Source organism: Papio anubis, chromosome 7 (assembly GCF_008728515.1).
Source record: "Papio anubis isolate 15944 chromosome 7, Panubis1.0, whole genome shotgun sequence".
Taxonomy (NCBI): domain Eukaryota; kingdom Metazoa; phylum Chordata; class Mammalia; order Primates; family Cercopithecidae; genus Papio; species Papio anubis.
The window spans coordinates 102,768,092-102,789,580 of NC_044982.1; the positions used below are offsets into that span (position 1 = coordinate 102,768,092).

The 21,489-nt window shown below is 38.3% G+C and overlaps 1 protein-coding gene and 1 long non-coding RNA gene across 2 annotated transcripts in view; one reads left to right on the plus strand and one right to left on the minus strand.

Moving 5' to 3' along the window:
* AGBL1 (ATP/GTP binding protein like 1) overlaps positions 1 to 21,489 on the minus strand; it is an 803,745-nt gene that overhangs the window by 548,459 nt on the left and 233,797 nt on the right. The gene's annotated exons all lie outside the window — the stretch shown is intronic.
* LOC108586790 lies at positions 4,616 to 5,999 on the plus strand. The gene is made up of 3 exons (XR_001904545.3): positions 4,616 to 4,701; positions 5,419 to 5,502; positions 5,939 to 5,999. It is a non-coding gene; the product is annotated as an uncharacterized LOC108586790 (long non-coding RNA).

A 21,489-nucleotide genomic window follows, 5' to 3' on the forward strand; every position in this document is an offset into this window, starting at 1 on the left:
AAATTCAACATCCATTTATGTTAAAAATCTTCTAGCAAATGGGGAATAGAAAGGCACATCCTTAACTTCATAAATGAATACACACACACCCCTTCAGTAAATGTCATACTTAATGGTAAGATGTTAAGAGCATTTCTTTGAAGATCAGAGACAATACAAAAATACTATCACCACTTCTAATAAGCATTGTTCTGAATCATTAAAAAAAAGAATATAACAGAAGCAAAGGGGAAAAAACCTGTCAGTTTCAAATGATATATCAACATAAAAAATTCTAAAGTTTTGCAAAAATTCTTTAAATTTAAAAGTATTCCATTTTAAAATACAAAATAAATATAGAAAAATCCATCACATTTTTCTATACCAGTAGCAATCATTTTTGAAAGAAATTATTAAAGAATATATTATTTGTAATAGCCCACAAGTATATAAATTATTCAAGAATAACAATATGATGTGAAAGCAAGGTCTTTATACAAAAAATAAATAAATAAAACTTTATGAAACCAATTGTAGAATCTTACCTAAATGGGGAAATATAACATGTTCTCAAAACTTTGGAGAGGAATATTAGATACCATAGGAATGTCATTTTTTCCCTGATAAACATATCATTTCAACAAAATCTGAATGAAAAATCTAATAGACACTTTGTATTTTTGTTTTAAAAGTAGATAAGCTGATACCAAAATTCGTTTAGAAGTGAAAGAGGCCAAGAATAGTTAAAATACTACCAAAGAGGCCGGGGGTGGTGGTTCATGCCTGTAATCCCAGCACTTTGGGAGGCCAAGGCAGGCAGATCACCTAAGGTCAGGAGTTTGAGACCAGCCTGGCCAACATGGTGAAACTCTGTCTCTACTAAAAACACAAAAATTAGCCAGGCGTAGTGACAGGTGCCTGTAATCCCAGCTACTCAGGAGGCTGAGGCAGGAGAATCACTTGAACCCGGGAGGCAAAGGTTGCAGTGAACCAAGATCATGCCATTGCACTCAGCCTGGGTGACAGAGTGAGACTCCATCTAAAAAAAAAAAAAAAAAAAAAAAAAAAAAAAAAAAAACTACCACAGAGGCAAAACAAAGTACAAGACTACAAGACTTCCCCACAAGGTATCAGAATTTATTTACAGTGACAGACATCAAGCTAGTAAGATATGAGGGCAGAGATGGGCAAATAAAACACAAATCAGAACTAAGATAACAGAAACAGACCCACATCTATAAAAACATGATTTATGTCAGAACTGGTATTATACGTCAGTGACCAGAAGGATTCCATATATAACGTGAGAGAAAGACAAACTAATAGCAAAATGTGGGGGTAGGGAGGAGGGGATGAACAGAAACATCACAAAAGAGGAAATCCAAAGGGCTAAAGAAACATTTGAGAAAATGTTCAACCTTATTTATTATCAAAGAAATGCCAACTAAAACTACAATGAGATACCATCACTACTCATTAGACTGGCAAAAATTAGAAAGTTAGCCAGGATGTAGAGCAACTCTCACTCACAACTAGCAGGAAGTTAACTTTGTATAATGACTTCAGAAACCAGTGCAGTATTCCCTAGTAAAGTTAAATATCTGCCTATTCCTAGGTACTATTATTCCCTTCTAAGTATATACTCGGTTAGGAGAGACTTTTAATCACATCATAGCAGCATCCCTTGTAACAGCAAATATTCGGGAACAACTCGGATGTTATCAAAAGTAGATCAGATAAGTAAATATCAGTCTGTTCATACAATGCAGTATTATATAGCAATGAAGAAAAACTATAGTGATAAATTGTTTCTTTGTTGTTTCTTTGTTTTAATGCCCTTGCTGGTAGCAAGACTGTAAGGGAAAACTGATAATTTAATCAACATATATAAAATTCACCCAGACTCACAAGAAAAATAAACTATGGCCAACTCAGCTACAATATACATCACAAACCATATAATAATACCACTTCATTCAGATCCATATATCCTAAAAGAAAACCACAAACAGACCTCTACATAGATTCGTGCATTCTAAAGATAACCCCATTGACAATTTCAGCAACTCCCTGGCTTGCAAATCCTGATCAGTCCGTGACAAAAAAAAAAAAAAAAAAAAAAAAAGCCATGACCAACTCTACCCTTCAAACCTTATAAATACCCTCCCATAACTCCCCTTTGAAAGGCTCAGTGATTCTCCATTTTCTATTGCTGCAGCCAGTTAATAACTCTGACATTGTTTGACTACACATCTGGCCCTAGTGGTCTTTGGACCCAAGCTTTATTAATAGCTACACACATCTGTGTGGATGAATGGGAAAAAAAAAAAAAAACACCGAGTAAAAGATATATGTCAAAGGATAGTACTACATTATGGCTCAAATAATTTAAAACATCATAGGCAAAATTAAGCTATATATTTTTTAATGAAACATTTAAATGATTAAATCAAAAAACAGACAAAAAAGGAAATAAAATATTCTGAAGAGAAGAGAAGGATAATGAGACCTGGGAGAGACACACTAGTGGCAATATTCTACTTTATGTTAACATGGATAGTGGGCAAACAGGTATTTATTTTATTATGTTTATGTACTACATAAATTGTTCTGTATATGTAATATGACTCATGATTTTAAAAAAGTACATCCCCAAAAGAGAAAGCTGGGACTGACTTGGGTAAATGATTTGTCCAAGCTATACAGCTAATTAGGACATAAAACTTTCGATGACAGACATTTGTGTACTGCTGTATTCCCAATGCCCAGAATATTTCATGAAGCAGATTCACAATCAAGTTTGTTGAATAAATGAAGAAACTGGGACCTCAGTACCCATCTATTCTTTTTACTCATGACACTATAATCCATGGTCCAGAAGTCTCGGAAGTGCATTTGGTGTCCATACAACCATCAAGGACCTTTCCATTTAAATGTGAAACTTATATTCTATAATCTTCCACTTTAAAAATTTCATGGGCCACATCTGGCCCATTCCTATTTTATAAATAAAACTTTCTTGGAACACAATTATACCCATTTGTTTATTTATTGTCTATGCCTGCTTTTATGTGACAAAGTCAGAGCTGAGTAGTTGAAAACGAGATCATCTGGCACATAAAGGCTAAAATATTTGCTATCTGGCCCTTTACAGAAAAAGTTTGTCAATCCCTGCTGTATTTCATCATTAATATCAACTCAATCCTCCTCCCAAAGCTAGTCTGTGACTTGCTTCACAGCCCTGGCAAATTCTTTAGCCTCCCAAAGTTTTATTTCCTCATTGTGCATGTTGTTCATTATTCCAAGGGAGTGGTACAGATTCATCATTCATACTGCCTGAAAGGAAACAAACATTGCTGGCAAGTGTTGCTAATTTTCACTTCTAATTTCTCTATTGCTGTTTGGAAAGGATTCTTCCTTTCTCTCACTGCTTCTTTATTTATCTCTCCCTTGCTCTTTATTACCAAAGAAATCTCTATGCGGAGAGGATATTGTTTTCCTTTCTTTCTTTACAAAAGCCCATCTGCTCTCTTGCCACCTAATTCCCACCTCAAGTCATCCCCCTCTGTTTGTGACATCATGATTGGTTGCTATGGAAACAGATGAGCTAGAAACTAGGTTGATTCTAAGTGTTTTGTGGACACTTCCTTTAAGAACAGTACTGATAGCCTGCCTTTATGCAAATCCCTTTGGAAGAAAGGAGGGAGAGGAAGAAGCTGTAAACAGATGAGAGGCAGGAAATACCCAATTGCATGTTTATAAATGCTGTGAAGGAATATGGCAAGAGGGGATGATACTAGACTGGCAGCCATGGAAACTGAAGTCTTCCTTTTGTTCACAGAACAGCTCATAGCCCTGAAAGTCCTAGTACAAGCTTCCACAATCATCCTACACAAGAGCACTGCTTCATTCAGGACTGTCTCAGCCTAACAGGATTCAGTCTCCTGCTCTGAGGGAAAAACAGGAAGTCAAGGATTAAGACCGAGTACTCATCTGAGATCAGAAAGGAGGACACACGGTCACTTGGCCAAATGGAGATTCACACAGTAGAGCTCAGATGAGTGCTATCAGCACAGCTGAGGAAAACAAGAGTCAGGGTGCAATGGAAAATGTGGTCTTGTCATCTTCAGACCCTCTGACCCGTTTTCTCCTTACCATGAATCTGCTCCTCCACCTCACAGATAAAATCTAGTCAGACAGGAAGAGCATTATTTTGGTGGCCTGAAGAAAGTCAAGAGACCCACTGATTACTGAATCCTCTGAAGTGGGGTCACCTCCACTATGACTGACCTCTGGGCTTCTCAGAGGAGGAGAAAGATGCTCAAATTATCAAGTGGCAGAGCAGGCATGAGAGTCAGGGCCATCAGGCTTCCAAACCCACTCCATTCACTCCTGCATTTGACGGCTTTTGCCTGTCCACCCAGAGCATGAGTGGGTGTGGTTCTTTAGTATAAGCTGTATGTGAGAGAAAGAGGAGGAATACAACAAAAAATGAATCAAGCACAGCTGAAACTTCTAAGGAATCATTTGGGGCCTCTGGAAAAGCCTTTCACTCCAAGATGAGTTGGGATTTATTTCAACTCGGAAACAGAGTTTCAGTCATTAAGACAGGACACTTCTCCCCTGTAATTTCTTCTAAACCTTTTACACTACTGTAATGGGACCCTGTTGGCATCCTTCATGGGTCTATCTTTGGTAGACAAGCTGGGAATAAAGAAATAGGTAAGGGATAAAAGGAAATTCATTTGCCCAAACAAACATTAGATACATTTGGATTCATCTGAATAACATGAATGAGATAGTGCTTTAGTCTTTAACTTGGTGTGCTAAATATAGATAAGGTTTTTTTCCTGAGAGCTTTAGGCTGAAGTAGGATGTTTTGTAATGCTTGCTATTTCCTCCCCTCTGGTATTTTCTGAAACTACAAATGGGAAAGGCTATATCCTTCTCTTTGACCAGTGCCACTTTGGAGGTAAATGCTAGCTATAATATTCCCATGTGAAATAAAAGGAAGTAGAGTACTAATATTTTATTGAGCATCTACTGTGTGCCTAGCACTGTGTTTTATATACATCCCTTTTTTTTTTTTTTTTTTGAGACAGAGTCTCACTCTGTCGCCCAGGCTGGAGTGCAGTGGTGCAGTCTCGGCTCGCTACAACCTCTGCCTCCTGGGTTCAAGGAATTCTTCTGCCTCAGCCTCCCAAATAGCTGAGACAGGTGCCCGCCACCACACTTGGCTAATTTTTTTTTGTACTATTAGTAGAGACAAGGTTTCACTATGTTAGTCAGGCTGGTCTCAAACTCCTAACCTTGTGATCCGCCTGCCTTGGCTTCCAAAGTGCTGGGATTACAAGCATGAGTCACCACGCTTGGCCACACCATTTTTTAAAGCTTTACCATAGTCATATGTGAAAATGCTACTGGTATTTCATTTTACAGATGATGAAACTGAGGCTTAAAGAGGTTGCCCAACAGTCAATACCTTTAGAAGTCTACCTAGCTACTGTGAGAGAAAGCCCAAATGTAAGTGCAGATCAGAGTGACTCCAAAATCTATACCTGAGCTAGAACTCTTGACATTACATTTCAGTAGCTTGCCTATCCATTTGAGTTTCACCCTTCAAAAGCCTTTCAGGTTATCCTGGGTGTTAAAATGGCATTGTATAAAATGGGAAATTACGTTTCAGCTTGCAATAACCAAGGTGGGTGGAGTGAAAGATTATGTGTATGAGTATTTAACAAGCACCCTCTCTTTACGCTGTGTTAGGAAAATATACCTTACCTCATTAATCCTCACCACAACCTTATGAAGGTGGGAATATTATCCCTATTTACAGACAAGGAAACTGAAGCTTAGACAGTTTAAGCCACTTTCCAAAATTCAGAAAATCCAGATTTCCAATCCAAGTCTGATGACAAGCCCATGTTTTACAACTCTATCAAAATGCCTTATTTCCTAGAAAGCATGCCCTTGAAAACATGACTTTCCATGGAACTCACAACAAGAAAAGACAGAGCCTGAAGGTTGGATCTCACTTCCTACATGGCTGGTTTCTGAGTGAGGTGCTCAGGATCAAAGGGGCTTCCTACGAGAGAAGCAACGTCTCAGGAAAGCCAGTCGCTGTTACGAGTGGGAGCTCCAATTCATTCCTGAGTGAAGGGTTCCTCTTGGGCTAAGAACCAGAGGTGGTGATAATGATGCCTCCCAGGGTGTCTTCAATAAAATTAAGCCTAGGTCCTTCAAAAATGTCTGTGCAAAGAGACTCATGATAGAGGAAGGGGCCATGGAACTTCTCCAATTGGTTCCTGCTCCTTAAATTTCATCCTTCTTTTGGATATCAAGCAGGAATTCACTGTGCTGCCATAACCAGGTTGGCCGTGGGGACACTGTGCCCTTTTTTAATGTGGATTCATTCCCAGCTCCTGTCTTGACTCCCCCGGCATAGACCAGGCTGACACTCTAAAGCAAGATCTTACTAGCCAGAAAAAATAAACAGAACTAGGCAAATTAAGTAGCATGCAATAGGCTATCCTGGTTTAGGTGTGGTAACTCCTCTTTGGCCAAAGGCCTGTCTCAGAGAGGAAGGCCATTTCCATGAATAGCTCCTACCCATCCTACCTATATCCAGGAGAGGTCAGATCCTTCTGCTCGACTCCCCAGATACCCTTGAGCATATCCAAACCTCAAAGATAGACTATAAGCACCAGGAGGGAGAGAAGGAATAATACGTGTTTACTACACATTCAGATAGCCTCAATAAGCAGAATCCACTGGCAGCAAGGATCTACGTGTTTGTGATTCTGATATCACCCATCTCATTTAGTAGGGCTCATCATCTAACTTGTGTGTGGGTGCCTTCCAACCCTGTATCTAATTCTTTGGACCTCAGCTCTAAAAATGCTAAATGCCTGCTCCCACTTAATGAACAATACAGGGTTGAAAAAGCCTAGCTCTTCTGACCAACTCTGAACTAAAGATAATCTTGCTTCATTAAAAACCCCATCAGCTTTATCTCTAAAGTTATTCCAAGAAAGTGCTTGAGCATTTCATAATTAACATGTGGCAGCAGGTGCTATGAACAAAGCAGGGACAATTATAATAACTTGAAGTCAATAATTCATAAATGATAATGTATTATTAATCAATTATTGGGGTCTGAACAACAGTTAATGAGATTAAGCTGATTGCCAGACTGAACTGTTGGATACATATTGATTTAATCAGAGTGCTTAATTAAACTATGTAAGTTGTCCAGCAAATCATTACATCACAGCTTCCTTCAAAGGAAGACAGTTTCTATTTCGCTTTTCATCGTGAATTAGAAATCGTTATTGATTGAAAAGAAATTAAGATAAGGATTCTTGCTTTTCATAACAACTTAAGAAACTGCCAAAGCATCTGGCTACATTTCTTTTTAATCATAAGGAATAAATGCTGCTTGCGTAAGTGTGCTTAGACTGCAATTTTGTACGTAGGAATTCTTTCGTTTTTTTTCTAAAGAGTTCAGAATCTGAGTAAACAAGACTACATTATATACCTAAACAAAGAAGATAGTCACTTAAAACCCTCCATTTTAAAGACGAAGAAAATCGACCTCAAAGAAATAAGTCCTGCAAAATATTGAGATAATCCATGATTCAAATTCAGTTGTCCCCCACTTCTTTCCATGACTAAAGTGTTCCCAAAACCTCAAATGAAGCTTCCATCCGCAGAAAACCAGAGAAGCATATCCATTTTATTCTATGGGTTTCCAATAGCACCTTCCAGAAGTTGAAAGCTGCTTCCCCAGCAGCTTAAAGTTTTTAGAATCACTCATTATTTACAACAACGCATACATCCTTTTCTTTTGACATGCAGGTCCTCCTTTCACTTGTCATGTTGCTAATGATGGGAGTTATTTTTGTTGAACATTGAACAAAATGTTTTTTGCTCAGCGTTTCAGCCCGATGATCCTGCCTGAGGGGAGACAGTGACAGCTCTGTTGAAGCATCCTGGGGTACAGAGAGCCCTGCTGGTCTTTCTAATTAGGGCTTTACCCTGTCAGTTTCATGAATAGCCACTTCCTAACGGGATGTGCATCACTACATGTTGAGAATGCCCTTGCCCTATAAAATTCTGGGATGTCAAAATCCACAGCTGCCACCTGGACTCGTTGCTCAATGAGCCACAGGAAATCAGCTGCAGGGAAGATACACATAGGACACTGGGGTAACACCAATTCCCTCTGAGCTGCAGCATGCAAGCTCTTAATGCAATCATCTGTTACAGGGAAAGGCAACAATGCGCACAGTTGCTTAAGGGGAGAACTCAATCACTCGATCATTACCAAGGTGGCTCATAGACACACATTTTAATTATCACATTTGGGGCAGTTAATTTGCCCAATGACTCAGCTCATAACCTGTGTTCCTGAATCTCTCTTGTGAGGGGAATCAGTGAAGTGAGCTCCCAGCTACCGCCTCGAGAGGCTCCTATTGACAATCGCCTGTCTGGCCAAACAACTTCCTTTCTACAACTTTGTTTGGGGGAATGACAGTAGGAAAACACCACCAACAAATTGGAAATTGCCACATCATTCACATCATTTTTCCTCTACTAAATCCAATCCCTACTTTCAAGAAGAAAGGAGTGGTAGTACAATATAATCTCAGCATTCTGTAATCTGGCTTGAATGTGACTAAATTTTGTTTTGGGGTAGGCGGAAGTCCCTGTGGCCATAATCACTCATCGCTAACAGAGAAATGAAGAATCCCACCAGATCATGAACATTCATTGTGGAAAAATAGCTGGATTCATCTCTGGGTTCTACTACATCACTCTATCCTGATTTCTGAGAGCGTGGAGAACATCGATCAGCTATGCTGAGAATTATTCACTGTCCCAATTATTCTAATTACACCCGCCCTATACGTTACAATTTAGAAGTTCCATCTTGGGACTGAGAGAATTTCCACCAGCTGCAAGGGAATAAGCTCCTTCCGCAGCTGAAGGTACCTCAAGCAAGCTTCACAGATCAGAACTGCTGGGTGTGGTGTATCAAATAATTCGTCTTTTTGAGGTTTCTGGTGTTGACGTTGGATACAGGTGACTAAAATCACACACAGGAGGTGCCTCTGGGTAAATTAGTCATCTTACAGCAAAAAAATAAAAATAAAAATCACACTGTTCTGTTGATATTCATGATGTCAAAAAAAAAATAGGCAAGAAACCCTGGAGAAAATCCAGGTTTTGGTTGGAATCTTAATTCAGAAACTCCAAAATATTTCTTCACTAAAATTCTTACTGTCTGCTAAGGAAAAAAAATTATTCCAAAAATCATAAAAGAAAGCATATTGTTTTCAGCAGGAATAATGTCAATTCTAAACATAGAATAGCAGATATGCTATTTCAAATTACAAACAGACTTTTAAATTCATATTATCCATTATAGCAAACAAAAAATAGACTTTCATTTTTCTTTCTAATGGAAAAAAGTAGCATGTAAAGTGGAAAGATCAAGGGGGTAAGAACTTTCATTTTTCGCAGAATAATAGACTAAATATTCTGAACAATCTGCCAAAGGAAACAACAAAAATGTTGACTTTTTTTTCAAAAGTCATTTTTGATGTATTGCTGAATTGGTCTGAAAGAATAAATCTGTAAGTGCCAAGAACAAAGTGAAACAAAAAGAAAACTTGGAAAATAAGCAAGCATCAAAGCATGTTTCTCCCCCTAAAGGTTTCAACCAAGCCTTAGAGACCTTGAGCTTCTGCTTTGAAGGCTGCACGGGACACAGGGAACCAGGAGTGAAGCATGGAGCTCACCCATGGCAGGGCATCTAGTAGGAAAGCCCTGCATAAAGCCAAGTGCCCAAAGGTCTTTACTCTTAATTCACAGAAGGGGAAAGCAGGAACAGTTTTTATGTCAAATTTTCCCTAGGAATTTATAATGATAAGCAAATCTTCATATACGTTTGAATTTCTGATCCACATGTGATCCCAAAAATCCATAGTAGAAAATATGGTCATCCCAGTTTGCTAGCACTCTCAGTTGACTAACAGAAGCAAATACAAATGCTTTTGCCAGGCCAGCTTCTGTAGCCCCAGGCTTTAGGCTGGCCCTCACGGCTCCATGCCTCAGCGGACCCACAGTCCAACTCTGCCTCAGTAAAGGTGTTCAGCCCCTGAGAACACAGGCTCCAAGCCAGTCCCCGGAGATCGAGTGAACAGGTCCACCCCAGGGGCCCCCTGCACCAGGCTGACCCTTGGAGACCTAAGATTCAGGGCCACCCCCAGCAGATCCTAGCTTCAGGGTCCCCTCAGTGAATCCAGGCACAGACCCACTCACCTGCTGACCCTGGAACTAGCCACCTGCCCAAGGACTCCAACAGGAAGTCTGCCTGTGGATCATGCCAAATGCCCACCAATAATTTTTGGATCAATGAAATTAAGAGTTGCCTAAAATTGACAAACCTTTAGCTAAACTAAGTAAGATAAAAAGAGAGGAGGTTTAAATAAAATTCTAAACAAGAGGCATTACAACTGATACCACAGAAATACAAAGGATCATAAGAGACTACTATGAACAATTATGTGGCAACATTTTAGATAACCCAAAGAAATGAATAAATTCCTAGAAACATACACCTACCAAGACTGAATCATGAAGAAACAGAAAATGTTAACAGAAGACCAATAACAAGTAAGCAGATTGAATCCGTAGTCAAAAAACTCCCAACAAAGAGAAGCTCAGGATCTGATGGTTTCACTGTTAAATTCTACCAAATATTTTAAAAATTAACTCCAGTCCTTCTCTAACCCTCCCAGAAAATTGATGACAAGAAAACATTTACAAGCTAATTTTACAAGGCTAGCTTTACTGAAGCTAGATAAGGATATTATAAGAAAAGAAAATTACAGGCCAACATATTTGATAAACATAGATACAAAAATTCCCAATGGAATACTAGCAAATAAAATTCAAGAGCACATTAAAAGATCATACACCATGATCAAGTGGGATTTATCACTAGGCTGCAAGGATGTTCAACATATGCAAATGTGTTACACAATATGAACAATAAATATTATTGTGATATACAACCTTAACAAAATGAAGGATAAAAATCATATGGTCATTATAACAGATGCAGAAAATGCCACAAAATTCAACATCCTTTCATGATAAAAAAAAATACTCTCAATAAATTAGTTATAGAAGAAACTTACTGCAACATGATAAAAGCCAAATATGACAAGCCCACAGCTAAATACATACTCAAAGACAAAAAGCTGAAAGCTTTTCCTCTGAGATCAGGAGCAAGACAAGGGTGCCTACTCTCACCACTTCTATTCAGTATAGTACTAGTGGTCCTAGTCAGACCAATTAGGCAAGAAAAAGAAATAAAAGGCATCCTAATTGGAAAGGAAGAAGTAAAAATTTTTCTGTTTGTAGATGATGTGATCTTACATATAGAAAACTCTAAAGACTTTCACACAAAAACCGTTAGAACTAATAAATTTGGTAAAGTTGCAGAATGCAAAATTAACATACGAAAATCAGTAGTGTTTCTATACACTGACAACAAACTATTTGAAAGGAAATTTTAAAAATCTTATTTACGGTAACAGAAAAATACTGAGGAATAAATTTAACCAAGGAGGTGAAAGAGCTCTACACTAAAAACTACAAAACACTGAAAAATAAATTGAAGAAGACACAAATAAATGAAAAGATATCCCATGTTCATAGGTTAAAATAATGAATATTGTTAAAATTGCCATACTATCCAAAGCAATCTACAGACCCAATGCAATCTATATGAAAATTCCAATGATACTTTTCACAGAAATAAGTAAAACAATTCTAAAATTCATATGAAAGCACCAAAGATCCCAAATAGCCAAAACAATCTTGAGAAAAATAAAGAACAAAGCTAGAGACATCACAATACCTGATTTTAAAATATACTGCAAAGCTGTAGTAACCAACTCAGCAAGGTACTGTCATAAAAATGGACTTACAGACCAATGGAACAGAATAAGGAGCCAGAAATAAATCCATGCATGTATGGTCAATTGATCTTTGACACAGGTGTCAAGAATACACAATGGAGAAAGGACAGTCTCTTAATATACGTTTTTGAGAAAACTAAATATACAGATGCAGAAGAATGAAATCAATCCCTTATCTTACACCACATACAAAAATCAACTCAAAGTGAATTTAAAACATAAATGTAAGACCTAAAACCATCAAATATCTAGAAGAAATATTATAGACTGGGTGGCTTAAACAGCAGAAATTTATTTTATCGGTTTTGGAAGCTGGAAGTCTGATAGCAGAGTGCCAGCAAGGTCGGGTTCTACAGAGGGCTCTCTTCCTGGCTTGCAGATGGCCACACCTTCTCTTGGTGTCCTCACGTGGCAGAGAGAAAGGGAGTAATCTCTCTTGTGTCTCTTCTTATAAGAACACGAATATCATCAGGGCCCCACCCATATGACCTTGTTTAACCTTAATTACTTCCTTACTTCAAATACAATCACATTGGGGGTTAGGGTTTCAACTTAAGAATTCTAGGCGAGAAACTGACCTAATTTCATACATAGGAATTCATTATAGAGTGATGAAAAATGAGTAACTCAGATGTCAACTCAAACATGTTAACATAGTTTAATCTTTAAAATATATTTAATAAGAAGCAATTATAAATAGAATTATATAATGCTTCTGTTTACATAAAGTCCGAAACGGGCAAACTCAATAGATTGTCAGAGATATATAAATATGTGATTTAAAAGTATAAAGAATAGCAAAAGACCATTTAGCACAGAATTCAGGATGGTAGTTACTCTGAGGCAGTAAGAGTAGAAGCCATTGAGCAAATTGTTATGGGAACTAAAATATAGGTAAATGTCATATTTCTTAAATTGGATTGTATATACATAGATGTCCATTTTATTATTGTTTTTTAATCTAGGTCTATGTGTTACATAAATTATTTTATAAGATACTAAAAACAAAACTATTTGTCTGATTAGAAAAGACCTAATTTTTTTTTAAGACAGGATCTCACTATACTGTACAGACTAGACTCAAATTCCTAGGCCCAAAATGATCTCCCACCTCAGCCTCTCAAATGGTTGGGACTACAGGCACACACCACCCTATGCTGCTAAGAGAAGACCTAAATTCTGATTTCTCACTCCATATTTAATAGCTATGCAACCACACACATCACTTTTATTCCCTATGTCTTACTTTCATCACCTGTAAAATGGGAAACATTTTTCCTAACACATTATGCTCACAAGTGTAAAAAGTAGACTATTAGATTCCATGAAAATTAAGCAAAAAAACCTAACAAATTTAAAAAGAGGTGAGAGGGAGAAAATGTTCCCATATTTAGTAAAATGATCAATAATCAATAAATCTTTGCTAAATGAATGAATCCATGTTTAACAAAGAATAATATTCCTAATATTCAAAGAGCTCCTCATAAATCATTTATAGAACAACAAATCTTCTAACATAATAGACAAATCAGACAAATGATTTTAAAAATAAACAATTTAAAAGGAATAAATGAAAATAACAAACATTTTAAAATGTGGACCACCTGAGTCATGCCCCCAACAATACAAATTAAAATAACACTAAAATGGTGGGTTCTTTTTAGAGGGGGGCAAAAGACTTAAGATTTTTTAAAACTCCCCTCTGACAAAGAATTAATAGCCAGAAGATATAAAGAGCTTAAACAACTCTATAGGAAAAAATTGAATAATCCGATCAAAAAATGAGCAAAAGATTTAAATAGACATTTCTCAAAAGAAGACATACAAATGGCAAACAGATACAGGAAAAGGTGCTCAGCATCAGTGATCATCAAAGAAATGCAAATCAAAACCACAATGAGAGATCATCTTACTCCAGTTAAAATGGCTTTTATCCAAAAGACAGTAAATAACAAATGCTGGTGAGGATGTGGAGAAAAGGGGACCCTTGTACACTGTTGTGGGAATGTAAATTAGTACAACCACTATGGAAAACAGTTTGAAGGTTCCTCAAAAGACTAAAAATTGAGCTACCATATGATCCAGCAATCCCACTGCTGGATATATACTCAAAAGAAAGGAAATCAGTATATCAAAGAGATAGTTGCACTCCTATGTTCATTGCAGCACTGTTTTTATAGTAGCTAAGATCTGAAAGCAATCTAAGTGTCCCTCAACACATGAATGGATAAAGAAAATGTGGTTACATATACACAATGGAGTATTATTCAGCCATAAAAAAGAATGAGATTCAGTCATTTGCAAAAACATGGATAGAACTGGAGATCATTATGTTAAATGAAATAAGCCAGACACAGAAAGATAAATATTGCATGTTCTCACTTAATTGTGGGATCTAAAAATCAAATCAATTGAACTCATGGAGATAAAGAGTAGAAGGATAGTCACCAGAGGCTTAGAAGGCAGTAGAGGGTCACAGGGGGAGGTTGAGATGGTTAATGGGCAAAAAAAAAAAAATAGAGAGAATAAAACCTACTATTTGATATCCCAATGGGGTGACTATAGTCAATAATAACTTAATTGTATATTTTAAATAAATAATGTACCCTAGATTATTTGTAATTCAAAGGATAAATGTTTGAGGGGACAGATATCCCATTGTCCATGATGTGCTTATTTCACATTGCATGACTGTATCAAAACATTTCATGTGTGCCATAAATATATACACCTACTATGTACCCACCAAAAATTTTAAAAACAAAAAAAACGAAATTAAGAAAAATTAAAGGGCCAGGCACGGTGACTCACGCCTGTAATCCCAGCACTTTGGGAGGCCAAGGCGGGTGGATCACAAGGTCAGGAGTTCAAGACCAGCCTGGCCAACATAGTAAAACCCCGTCTCTACTAAAAATACAAAAATTAGCTGAGCATGGTGGTGCATGCTTGTAATCCCAGCTACTTGCGAGGCTGAGGCAGGAGACTTGCTTGAACCCAGAAGGCAGTGAGCCAAGACCACACCACTGCACTCCAGCCTGGCGACAGAGCAAGACTCTGTCTCAAATAAATAAATAAATAAATAACTAGTAAGTATAAAAATGCAGAACACAAATAAAATTGTTGACTGAGCCATGAAGGAAAATAATCTCTTATACTTTGTGGGAGTGTAAAGTGGTAGCACAGGATCTGGTGAGGGTGTTGAGTCTCAGATTAATAGGAAAAGAGATTTGGACTTCCAAATGAAGTCACAGACTTCAATTGTCAAGAAGGCCAATTTAAGTACATTTTACCTAAATATCAAGGCTCTGCACATATGTATTCATGCGTCAGTGTGTGAGTGTGCATGTGTGTGTGCATGCATCTGTATATTAAAGGATAAATTTAAAACTATTAACAGTAATTGTCTGAGGAGTAGTAATAGGAGGAATGCGGAGTTATTTTCATATTTCTAACTCTAATTTATACATTTGTTAGACAAGGATGACATGTTGGCACTTTTTAGCTTAATTTTTTAATTTTAGACATGAAATATAAAAATGGTTGGAGACAGAAAATAATATGACACACACCCATATTTAAAGTCATTAACATTTTTCCAGATTTTCTTTAGAACTCTTTTTCTTTAAGAAATACAAACTCCCCAATAGATGAGATTTAGGTTTCATTTCACTTTCCCTTTCTCCTTCCTCAGATGGAATCACTGTCTTGAATCTGGTGGTAGTTTTTGTTCAGCATGGTTTTATACTTTTTCTACACATGTAAATATCCATGAACAATAAATTGTATTGTTTTGTTTTATGAAAACCACATATTTTATTGGGAATTTTAATAGCAAACTCATGGTCATGCCTGGCTAGCACAGCCTTCTATCCTGAGTTTGGGGAACTGACAAGGTTGCTAATTACCCAGTCCTCAGGACATGCAGGACATGTGTTAATAAGTATGGAAGACAAATCAGTTGTGTTTTTCTGCCTTAGGTGCAAGGATCCTGAAGGAGAAACACTGGTTGTGTTTTTATGCCTTGGGTATAAGAATCCTGAAAGAGAAAGGCGTCTGAACCTTGGAGGCATGGGGTTCATCTCATCCTCATCCAGCCTGTGGTGATGGAGCTGTTTTCACCAGAAACGTGGGGAGACTCATACCACTTGGGGTAGTGTGGATGTGTGGCACAGTTTTAGAGAGGGCTATTCCTCTACCTTTATATGGAATCCAGTAACTCTCTGAAAACACAGCAATGGCAAAAGTCCTTTTCGAAACTGCAAGGACAACAAACAACTACCAAGAGAAGTCCAAGCTTCAGGGAAAAAGTGAAGTGATGTGGAGACCATAGCCAATAGCTGCTTTATGAGCACATTTGTGGCTACCCTTGGGGACCCAAGAAATAACCGGGTAAGAGGTAACTTTTCAAGAGAGGTTAAAGGTCCTACATGGTGACTAGAAGCAAGAACAGGTTCAGGGATTTCGCTTACTTGTTGAATAAACATGTGTTGTGCACCTGCTTTGTGCAGAGACTGTGTTAGTTTGAAGACATACAATAGAAAAAAAGTACAGCATATAGTCTGTGCTTTCATGGAGCTCAGTCATAGAGGCAATGAAGAAAAAAATAGCAAGGTCATGTGATAAAGAGATTCGGAGTAGGGGAACAACATTAGATATGATCCAGGAAGACTTCCGTGACATGGGCATGGATACTATATGACAAGGAGAAATCAATCATGCAAAGCTATGGAGAAAAAGTGTTAGACATAGAGGAAACAGCAAATACAGAGACCCAGTGGAAGTGGTTAGGTTGCTGTGTTCAATACACAGGGTTGAAGCATTTTAGATATGGGTGGGAAAGGAATGCAGAGTATTGTAGAGGCAGTAATACTTAGATTTTACTACAATTATAAGGGTTATTAGTGTTTAAATGACCATTGGAGAAGCTAGAACATATTACTTGTAGTGTAAACAATTATTCTGACATATGGGTGATTGTATCTTGAAGGTAAAGGATTTTCCCTCATTATTGCACAGCTGAAAGAGGCAGTCAGCACAAGAGTTACAATTACAGGGTTTAGAATTCAGATTTGGTTAAAATCCAAGCTCTACCTCCTACTTATTATATGTCTTTCTCAGGTCTCAATTTCAACATCTAAACATGGAGATAATAAATCCAATTCTTTCTTTTTTCTTACCTCACAGGGCTGTTGTGAGGTATTAGTCATATGTAAATGTTTTGTAAATAGTTAATGATCTTAAAATATGTAAATCATTATATCACATGAACAAATTTGTAGAACAGAACTTTCTGGGGTTGATTCTGTTGAAATATATTACATGTTTCTGCTGTAATAACTGCATAGAGTTAACTCTGATATCCTTGCTAATTGAGAAAATTTGTAGTACAAAATTTGTTTTATTTCTCTCTAAAATAGATTATATTTTATAGCATATTGGCTTTATAATTATGTTTAGCCTTAGTTCTTATATAATTTTCAGGCCTCTGAAAATGTATATTTCCAAAACCAAACTCATTATCCCCCCACAACAGTCTTACTCTTTTTCATACATTCTTTGTTGGTATTCAACTATCCACCGACCAACCAAAGTGGAAATATTAATATTTCAACTCCCTACCCTTCATCACTACTCTCAGCCAGTCACCAAGGACCTCTCACTTCTGAGACACATCTCTTAAATTTAGGCCCCTCCCTCCCATTTCCCTAGACCTATCTTCCTTTGAAACCTCATCACCCACATAGTTGACCAACAACTGCTAGTATTTCTTGAACACTCACTATGTGGGAGATACCCTTCTAAGCCCTTTACAATCTTCAAATTGCTCTGTGAAAAAGGACTATTATCCACAACTCATATATGGGGAAACCAAGGCACAAAGTGTTTAATCATCTTTTCCAAGGTCACAAAGCTAACTAATGGCAGAACAAATATTTGAACCCCAGTAATTCTAAGTCTAAGATGTAAATGCAAGATGGTCGAATATGAACAGCTCCAGTCTCCAGCTCCCAGCGTGGGCAACACAGAAGACAGGTGATTTCTGCATTATCAACTGAGGTACTGGGTTCATCTCACTGGGGAGTGCCGGACAATAGGTGCTGGTCAGCTGTTGCAGCCTGACTAGCCAAAGCTGAAGCAGGGCGAGGCATTGCCTCACCTGGGAAGCGCAAGGGGGAACAGAATCCCTTTTCCTAGCCAGGGGAACTAAGACACACAACACCTGGAAAATCGGGTAACTCCCACCCCAATACCGTGCTTTAAGCAAACGGGCACAACACGAGATTATATCCCACACCTGGCCGGGAGAGTCCCACGCCCACGGAGCCTTCCTCATTACTAGCACAGCCCACAGAGCCTTCCTCATTACTAGCACAGCACTCTGCGATCTAACCACAAGGCAGCAGCGAGGCAGGGGGAGGGGCGCCCACCATTGCTGAGGCTTAAGTAGGTAAACAAAGCCCTGGGAAGATCGAACTCAGTGGAGCTCACAGCAGTTCAAGGTGGCCTGCCAGTCTCTGTAGACTCCACCTCTGGGGACAAGGCACAGCTAAACAACAACAACAACAACAACAAAAGCAGCAGAAACCTCTGCAGACGCAAATGACTCTGTCTGACAGCTTTGAAAAGAGCGGTGGATCTCCCAACATGGAGGTTGAGATCTGAGAAGGGACAGACTCCCTGCTCATGTGGGTCCCTGACCCCTGAGTAGCCTAACTGGGAGACATCCTCCACTAGGTGCAGACCGACACCCCACACCTCACACAGTGGAGTACACCCCTGAGAGGAAGCTTCCAAAGCAAGAATCAGACAGGTACACTCGCTGTTCAGCAGTATTCTATCTTCTGCAGCCTCTGCTGCTGATACCCAGGCAAACAGGGTCTGGAGTGGACCTCAAGCAATCTCCAACAGACCTACAGCTGAGGGTCCTGACTGTTAGAAGGAAAACTAACAAACAGGAAGGACACCCACACCAAAACCCCATCAGTACGTCACCATCATCAAAGACCAGAGACAGATAAAACCACAAAGATGGGGAAAAAGCAGGGCAGAAAAGCTGGAAATTCAAAAAATAAGAGCACTTCTCCCCCTCCAAAGGAACGCAGCTCATCGCCAGCAATGCTGGACGGAGAATGACTTTGACAAGATGAGAGAAGAAGGCTTCAGTCCATCAAACTTCTCAGAGCTAAAAGAGGAATTACGCATCTACGCGAAAGAAACTGGGGGTAATCTTGAAAAAGGAGTGAAAGCATTGATAACCAGAATAATTAATGCAGAGCAGGCCATGTTCAACAGACAGAGATGAAAACCATAACACGAAACAAAGTGACAAAATGCACAAGCCAGGTAACCGGGACTCAATCAACTGGACTATCACGACAGGATCAATGAATGAAAATGAAGCGCAGAAGAGAAATCTAAAGAAAAAAGAAGAAAAAGAAATGAACAAAGCCTGCAAGAAGTATGGGATTATGTAAAAAAGACCAAACCCACGTTTGATTGGGGTGCCTGGAAAGTGAGGGGGGAAATGGAACCAAGTTGGAAAAACACTCTTCAGATCAACCAGGAAAACTTCCCAACCTAGTAGGGCAGGGCCAACATTCAAATCCAGGAAATACAGAAAACACCACCAAGATACTCCTCGAGAAGAGCAACTCCACATAATATACCGCTGTGATTCAACAAAGTTGAAATGAAGGAAAAAATCTTATGGGCAGCCAGAGAGAAAGGTCGGGTTACACACAAAGGGAAGCCCATCAGACTAATAGCAGATCTCGCAGAATTCTACAAGCCAGAAAAGAGTAAAGCTAATATTCAACATTCTTAAAGAAAAGAATTTTAAACCCAGAATTTGCTATCAAGCCAAACTAAGTTTCCATAAGGAAAAGAGAAATAAAATCCTTACAGATAAGCAAATGCTTAGAGATTTTGTCACCACAGGCCTGCCTTACAAGAGACCTCGATGCAGCTAAGCACTAAACATGAAAGGAACAACCGGCAATTGCAGCCATTGCAAAACATGCCAAATGTAAAGACCATCGAGGCTAGGAAGAAAACTGCATCAACTAACGAAAGCAAAATAACCAGTTATCATCATAATGGCAGGACTGCCCTACACATAACAACTTAACTCAAATGTAAAATGGACTAAATGCTCCAATTAAAAGACACAGACTGGCAAACCGGAATAAAGAGTCAGGACTCATCAGTCTGCTGTATTCAGGAGACCCATCCACATGCAGAGACATACATAGGCTCAAATAAAGGGATGGAGGAAGATCTACCCAAAATGGAGAACAAAAAAGCAGCGGTTGCAATACTAGTCTCTGATAAAACAGACTTTAAACCATCAAAGATCAAAAGAGACAAAGAAGGCCATTACATAATGGTAAAGGGATCAATTCAACAGGAAAAAGCTAACTATCCTAAATATATATGCACCCAATACAGGAGCACCCAGGATTCATAAAGCAAGCCTAGAGACTTACAAAGAGACTTGTATTCATACAATAATAATAATGGCAGACTTCAACACCCCACCGTCAACATTCAGGACAGATCAATGAGACAGAAAGTTAACAAGGATATCCAGGAATTGAGCCTCATCTCAGCAAGCAGACCTAATACATATCTACAGAACTCCAAATCAACAGAATATACATTCTTCTCAGCACCACATCACATCTCTATCTAAAATTGACCCATGCAATTGAAGTAAAGCACTCCTCAGCAAATGTACAAGAACAGAAATTATAACAAACTGTCTCAGGACCACAGTGCAACTAAACTAGAACTCACAGGACTAAGAAACTCAAACAAAACCACTCAACTGGTATGGAAAATGAGAATAACCTGGGTTCTGAATGACTACTGCACAATGAAATGAAGGCAGAAATAAAGATGTTCTTTGAAAACCAATGAGACCAAAGATACAACATACCAGAATCTCTAGACACACATTTAAAGCAATGTGTAGAGGGAAATTTATAGCACTAAATGCCCACAAGAGAAAGCTGAAAGATATAAAATTGACACTCTTAACATCACAATTAAAATAACTAGAGAAGCAAGAGCAAACACATTCAAAAGCTAGCAGAAGGCAAGAAATAACTAACATCAGAGCAGAACTGAAGGAGATAGAGACACAAAACCCTCCAAAAAAATCACTGAATCCAGGAGCTGGTTTTTTGAAAGATCAACAAAATTGAGAGACCGCTTAGCAAGACTAATAAGAAAAAGAGAGAAGAATCTAATAGACACAATAAAAATGATAAAGGGGATATCATCACGAATCTCACAGAAATGCCAAACTACCATCAGAGAATACTATAAACACCTCTACGCTAAATAAACCAGGAAAATCTAGAAGAAATGGATAATTTCCTGACACTTACACTCTCTCCCAAGACTAAACCAGGAAGAAGCTGAATCTCTGAATAGACCAATATCAGGCTCTGAAATTGAGGCAATAATTAATAGCCTACCAAATAAAAAAGTCCAGGACCAGATGGATTATTGT